Genomic DNA, 7431 nt, shown 5'->3' on the forward strand with positions numbered 1-7431 from the left:
AAACCCAGTCACTGTGGTCAATTAATCTTTGACAAAGGAAGCAAGAACATAAAATGGGAAAAGTCAGTCTTTTCAGCAAGTATTGCTGGGAAACCTAGACAGCTGCATGCAAATCAATGAAACTAGAATATACTATCACTCCATACATGCAAATAAACTCAAAATGGCTGAAAGACATAAATATAAGACAAGACACCATCAAACTCCTGGAATAGAACATAAGCAAACATTCTCTGACATCAACCTTATGAATATTTTCTCAGGTCAGTCTTCCAAAGCATCAGAAGTAAAAACACATATAAACCAATGGGACCTAATCAAACTGACAAGATTTTGCACAGGAAAGGAAACCAACAAGTAAACAAGAATACAATTTACAGAATGGGAGAAAATAGTTTCAAATGATGCAACTGACAAGGGCTTAATCTCTAGAATATAAAACCAACTTATACAACTCAAAAGCAAATAAGTCAACAACCCAATTGAAAAATGGGCAAAAGACCTGAATAAACATTTTTCCAAGGAAGATGTGCAGATGGCCAACAAGCACATGAAAAAATGCTCAACTTCCCTGATTATTAGAGAAATTCAAATCAAAACTACCAGGAGATACCACCTCACACCAGTCAGAATGGCCATCATTAATAAGTCCACAAATAACAAGTGCTGGAGGGGTTGTGGAGAAAAGGGAATGCTCCTGAACTGTTGGTGATAATGTAAGCTGGTACAACCACTGTGGAGAATAGTATGGGGGTACCTTAGAAAACTATACATAGAACTACCATCCAGCAATCCCACTCTTGGGCATAGATCCGGACAAAACTTTCCTTGAAAAAGACACATGCACCCGGATGATCATTGCAGCTCTAGTCACAATAGCCGAGACATGGAAACAACCCAAATGTCCATTAACAGATGATTAGATTAGGAAGATGTGGTATATATACATGATGGAATACAACTCAGCCATAAAAAAGAATGAAATAATACCATTTGCAGCAACATGGATGGAATTAGAGATTCTCATACTGAGTGAAATAAGTCAGAAAGAGAAAGACAAATACCATATGATGTCACTTATATCTGCTATCTAATATACAGCACAAATGAACCTTTCCACAGAAAAGAAAATCATGGACTTGGAGAATAGACTTGTGGTTGTCAAGGGGGAGGGGGAAGGAGTGGGATGGATTGGGAGCTTGGGGTTAATGGATGCAAACTCTTTTTTTGGAATGGATTAGCAATGAGATCCTGCTATGTAGCACTGGGAACTATGTGTAGTCTCTTAAGATGGAGCATTATAATTTGAGCAAAAAGGATGTGTACATGTATGTGTAACTGGATCACCATGCTGTACATTAAAAAAATTGTATTGGGTAAATAATTAAAGAAATAAAATTGAAAAAGAAACAATTCAGTTAAAATATTTTACACAATTTACCAGTTACCCCTAAGAATTTCTCTAGCACTATAGCATGCTTATGCATATTACATTATACCACCTATAGACCATATTAACTACTGTGGGTCCAGTAAAAATTCACAATCCCTGTTATCTGAGTTCCCTACATTAACTGATACCTTTACACTACATAGGAACAGAAAATTGCTGTGTAACCAATATTTGTTTTTTCACTGTAATGTTAAATGTGACTATCAAAGCAAAAAAAAATATGGAGAGTCATTTTAAACAATTGGTTAAGATTCTTCTTATAAGTCAGGAGAAAGAATTAAGTGTTGACTAAATCAGGGATAAAAAGATAAAGACAAATAGACCTAACATATTCTTACACTTGCCTCCTCAGCATCATATTTGTGATTTGGTCTTGATGAGTCCTGTATACTTATACTAATTATAATGTACACTTATGTTTTATTATACTAATATAAATTCTCATAAATCTACTGAAAGATAGTATCAAAGACCCTTATTTTACAGATGAGAATAATGACATTAAAACATATGAAAACATATGATATCACAGGGAACTATATCCAAACTTATGATAGAACAGTATAGAAGAAAATATGAGAAAAAAATGTGTATATATATATGCATGGCTGGGTCACTTTGCTGTACAGCAGAAATTAACAGAACATTTTAAGTCAACTATACTTTAATAAAAAAATGAAAAAATATGATATCACATATGTGAAATCTAATTAAAATGATACAAAGGAACATGTTCACAAAACAGAAACAATTCAGAGTTTTTGATATCAAAGTTATGGTTACCAAAGAGGAGATGTGAGGATAAGAGATAAATTAGGAATTTAGGATTAACATATATATACTACTGTATATAAAATAGATAAATTAAAGGATCTATTATATAGCACAGGGAAACATACTCAATATTCTGTAAGAATCTATATGAATGGCTATATGTATATGTATCACCAATTCACTTTGCTGTAACCTGAAACTCACATAACATTTTTGGTCAACTGTACTCCAATAAAATTTAAAGTGTGACTGGTCTAATAGTGACAGAAACAATCCTGAAGCCTGGGCTGTCATAATCTGACCAACTATACTGCTTTTGGGCATAGTAATGGGCCAGAACAGCATGTATACTAAGATTAAGTGAATCATCTAGTCTCACTGTTTAAGTCCTTTTTAGCAACTACAATTTATAGAATACGTGTGACTCAGATTTGACAGTTTACACATATCATTAGTTTTTTTACCCAATATCAGCTATCAGGTTATTTTTTTTTTAGCATTTCTATTTAAATCAGATTTTCTTAAATATTTTGTATGGGATAAGAGGAGACATTTACATCCTCTTGTAAACTAATTTTTAAATCCTCAAGTGATTTATCTGTCCACTCAAGTTCCTTTTTTCCCTGCTGTTTTTAAGTTTGCGCTGATTTTTTCCAAGAAAGTGCTTAAAGTCCCTCATATATTTTCCTTAAAATATATCAAGCCCACAAAGTATTCTCTCTTTTATTATTCAAATCAATTAATCCTATGCTCAATGTTAAACTTTAAAATTTGTATTTCCAGCCTCTTTGGGACACTGATTATAAACATAATAGGGAAAGATATTTCAGTAAGCAGTAAGAGATATAAATTAAAAAATAAAATCATGTGGTACATACATACAATGCAGTATTACTCAGTAATAAAAAGCATGGAAAAAATGCCATTTCCAGCAATATGATTGGACCTAGAAATTATCATACTAAGTGAATGAGTTCTCATTGTGGCTCAGTGGAAACAAAACCAACTATTATCCATGAGGATGCAGGCTCAATCCCTGGTCTCACTCAGTGGGTTAAGGATCTGGAATTGCCATGAGCTATGGTGTAGGTTGCAGATGCAGCTTGGATCCTATGTTGCTGTGGCTGTGGCTTAGGCCTGCAGCTGCAGCTCCAATTTGACCATTAGCCTGGGAACTTCCATATGCCCTGAGTGCAGCCTTAGAAAGAACAAAATAAAGAGAGAAAGAGAGAAAGAGAGAAAGAGAGAAAGAAAGAAAGAAAGAAAGAAAGAAAGAAAGAAAGAAAGAAAGAAAGAAAGAAAGAAAGAAAGAGAGAAAAGAGTGAAGTAAGTCAGAAAGACATATTTTGTATGAGATCACTAATATATGGAATGTAATAGAAATGATATGATAGAACTTACAAAAAAGAAACAGACCCGAAGATTTTTAAACCAAACTTAGGTTAAGGGGAAACATGGTGTAGGAGATATATTAGGGGGATGGGACTGATATATATACACTACTATATAGAGAATAGACAGGTAACAGAAGACCTGCTTATAACACATGGAAATTTACTCAGTACTGTGTGGTAACCTGTATGGGAAAAGAATCTGAAAAGAAATGGCTATATATATATATATATATATATATATATATATATACACACACATATCTATATCTTGTGAATATATATATTCTGATGTTTGGAATATTGAATTTACTAGAAGATGAATACACACAAACATGTTTATGCATACACACAAATATATGTGTCTGTATGTGTATATGTACACATTATAATCAAAGTGACTAAGATAAAATTGAACTTGACAGGAAAATTAATTAATTCTTTCTGCTCAAAATTACATTCACTTTCTAAAAAGTTAATTAACACGAATCTCAGTTAAATGCAGTTAAGAGAACAGAAAAGGGGGAACTCTCATGCTTGTGACTATAGTAAAACACAACAGGAAGAAGAAGGATTCCTCTCCTTTCCTGCAAAGGATGAAACCAATGAAATTCAAGGACTCTCTGCTCATTATATTCCTCTGAAATTTTGCTTCCTTTCTATGAAAATGTTCTCCTTCTCTTGGCTTGTGGGAACCTCCATGTTTGTAGACCCTACTTTGCAATTCTCTGCTGATCCTGAATAAACTCAGCTTTGCTGGAGAATTGTTTGACAATCTCTTAAATTTAGGTCAACAAAGTCTATTCTAAGAACCCCTAAAAGTTTGTCTATTGGAAGTTTAGTTAATAGCTTTAAAATTTGCTTTTCTCATCTGCAAAATATGTAAAATAATAATGTCCATCTTAAATACTAGTTTAGAAAATTAATTGAGAATTCAAATGGGAAATGATGGATTATGAGATCTCAATGCAAATATAGACATTCTGTGCATATGGACACTCAGTATTTGACATGGAAAATCTTGAGTTTTATCTCCTTGTCAGTAGAATCATAGACAATTCAACCAACACAATTTGAAATCATAAAATAAACAGATTTTCTTACATATGTTCTTATTTGTTCAAGGTTTAATATTTATTGTTCATATTTCTTTAAACAATAAATGTAGTTAGCTTACCTTTCTCATTTATTTCATTCAAGAACATAGCTGGATTGGAGGTTAAATTTACCCAAACAAGGGAGGCATGCACACACACACACACAGACACACACATGCACACAAAGGGAAGAATAAGAACTTAATAGGGGCTATGTACTTTTTTGGAAGAAAAAAAAAACTACAAATAAAGATGCAAGTAAATAGCCAACTGAAATTATTATTTTTTTAACTTTAGCTAAAAAATTTAATGTAATGCAGAGATCAGGAACTGCTTTATGATGCAAGACATACATAAGGCTTGATTCCACTTAATGCCTGTGATAATATCTTATTTCCTTTTGAGACTAGAGTTTCAATCTTTAGAGAATTTTTTAAATTATGCAAAGCATTTATTACATCTATAGTTGTACAATGATCATCACAATGCAATTTTATAGGATTTGCAACCCACAACCCCAGTGCATCACCCCACCCCCCAAACTGTCTCTTTTGGAGACCATAAGTTTTTCAAAGTCTGTGAGTCAGTATCTGTTCTGCGAAGAAGTTCATTCTGTCATTTTTTTTTCAGATTCCACGTGTCAGTGAAAGCATTTGATGTTAGTGTCTCATTGGCTGACTTCACTTAGCAGGATAATTTCTAGATCCATCCATGTTGCTAAGAATGTCATTATTTCTTTCCTTTTAATTGTTGGGTAATATCCATTGTTTATAGGTACCACATCTTCCTGATCCACTCCTTGGTCGATGGACATTTAGGTTACTTCCATGACTTGGCTATTGCATAGAGTGCTGCAATGAACATTGGAGTACATATGTCTTTGCAAGTCATGGTTTTCTCTGGATAGTTGCCCAGGAGTGGGATTGTTGGGTCAAATGTTAGTTCTACTTTTAGTTTTCTGAGGAATCTTCATACCATTTTCCACAGTGGTTGCACCAATTTATAATCCCACCAACAGTGTAATAGGGTTCCTTTTTCTCCATATCCTCACCAGCACTTATTGTTTGTAGACTCTTTGATGATGGCCATTCTGCCTGGTGTAAGGTAGTACCACACAGTGGTTTTGATTTGCATTTCTCTAATAATGAGTGATGTTGAACATCTTTTCATGTGTTTTTTGGCCATCCATATGTATTCTTTGGAGAATTGACTGTTTAGAAATTCTGCCCATTTTTTGATGAGGTGGTTTTTGTTTTTTGGTTTTTTTTTTTTTTTGGTATTGAACAGCAAGTGGTATTTATAAATTTTGGAGATTAGTTTGTTGTCAGTCAATTCATTTGCAAAGATTTTCTCCCATTCTGTGGGTTGTCTTTTTGTTTTGTTTAGGGTTTCCTTTGCTGTGCAGAAACCTTAAGTTTAATTAAGTCCCATTTATTTATTTTTGTTTTTATTGTCATGACTCTAAGAGGTGGATCTGAGAAGATGTTGCTGTCATTTATGTCAGAAAGTGTTTGGCCTATGTTTTCCTCTAAAAGCTTTATAGTATCTGGTCTTATATCTAGGTCTTTAATCCAATTTTGAGTTTATTTTTGTGTATAAAAATAGGGAGTGTTCTAATTTAATTATTTTATGTGTGGCTGTCCAGTTTTCCCAGCACCACTTATTGAACAGGCCGTCTTTTCTCCATTGTATATTCTTACCCACTTGGTCATAGACTGGTTGACTGTAGGTTCATGGGTTTAAATCTGGGCTTTCTATCCTGTTCCACCGATCTATATGTCTGTATTTGTGTGAGTACCATATGGTTTTGATGATTGTTGCTTTGTAGTATAGTCTGAAGTCCAGGAGTCTGATTCCTCCAGCTCCATTTTTCTTTTTCGGGATGTCTTTGGCTATTCTGGGTCTTTTGTTCTTCCAAACAAACTTTAAAATATTTGGTTCAAGTTCTGTGAAAAATGTCCTTGGTAATTAGATAGGGATTACAGGAGTTCCTGTCGTGGCTCAGTGGTTAATGAATCTGACTAGGAACCATGAGGTTATGGGTTCAATCCCTGACCTTGCTCAGTGGGTTAAGGATCCTATGTTGCTAAGGCTCTGGCATAGGCTGGTGGCTACAACTCTGATTTGACCCCTAGTCTGGGAACCTCCATATGCCATGGGAGCAGCCTGAGAAATGGCAGAAAGACAAAAAAAAAAAAAAGGATGGGGATTACAAGGAATCTGTAGCTTGCTTTGAGTAGTCTAGTCATTTTGATAATATTGACTCTTCCAATCCAAAAGCATGTTATGTCTTTCCATCTATTTGTTTCACCTTTGATTTCTTTCTTCGGTGTCTTATAGTTTTCAAAGTACAGGTCTTTTGTCTCTTTAGGTAGGTTTACTCATAGGTATTTTATTCTTTTGGATGTGATGGTAAATGGGATTGCCTCCCTAATTTCGCTTTCTGATCTTTCATTGTTATTATATAGAAATGCCATCAATTTCTGTGTATTAATTTTGTATCCTGTGACTTTGCCAAATTCATGGATGAGCTCTGACAGATTTCTTGTAGAGTCTTTAGGATTCTCTAGGTATAGGATCATGTCATCTGCAAATAGTGATAGTTTTACTTCTTCCTTTCCAATTTGGATTCGTTTTATCTCTTTTACTTCTCTCATTGCTATGGCTAGGACTTCCAAAACTATGTTAATAGTAGGGGCGAGAGCAGGTATCCTTG

This window comes from Phacochoerus africanus, chromosome 10, assembly GCF_016906955.1.
Source record: "Phacochoerus africanus isolate WHEZ1 chromosome 10, ROS_Pafr_v1, whole genome shotgun sequence".
Lineage (NCBI taxonomy): Eukaryota > Metazoa > Chordata > Mammalia > Artiodactyla > Suidae > Phacochoerus > Phacochoerus africanus.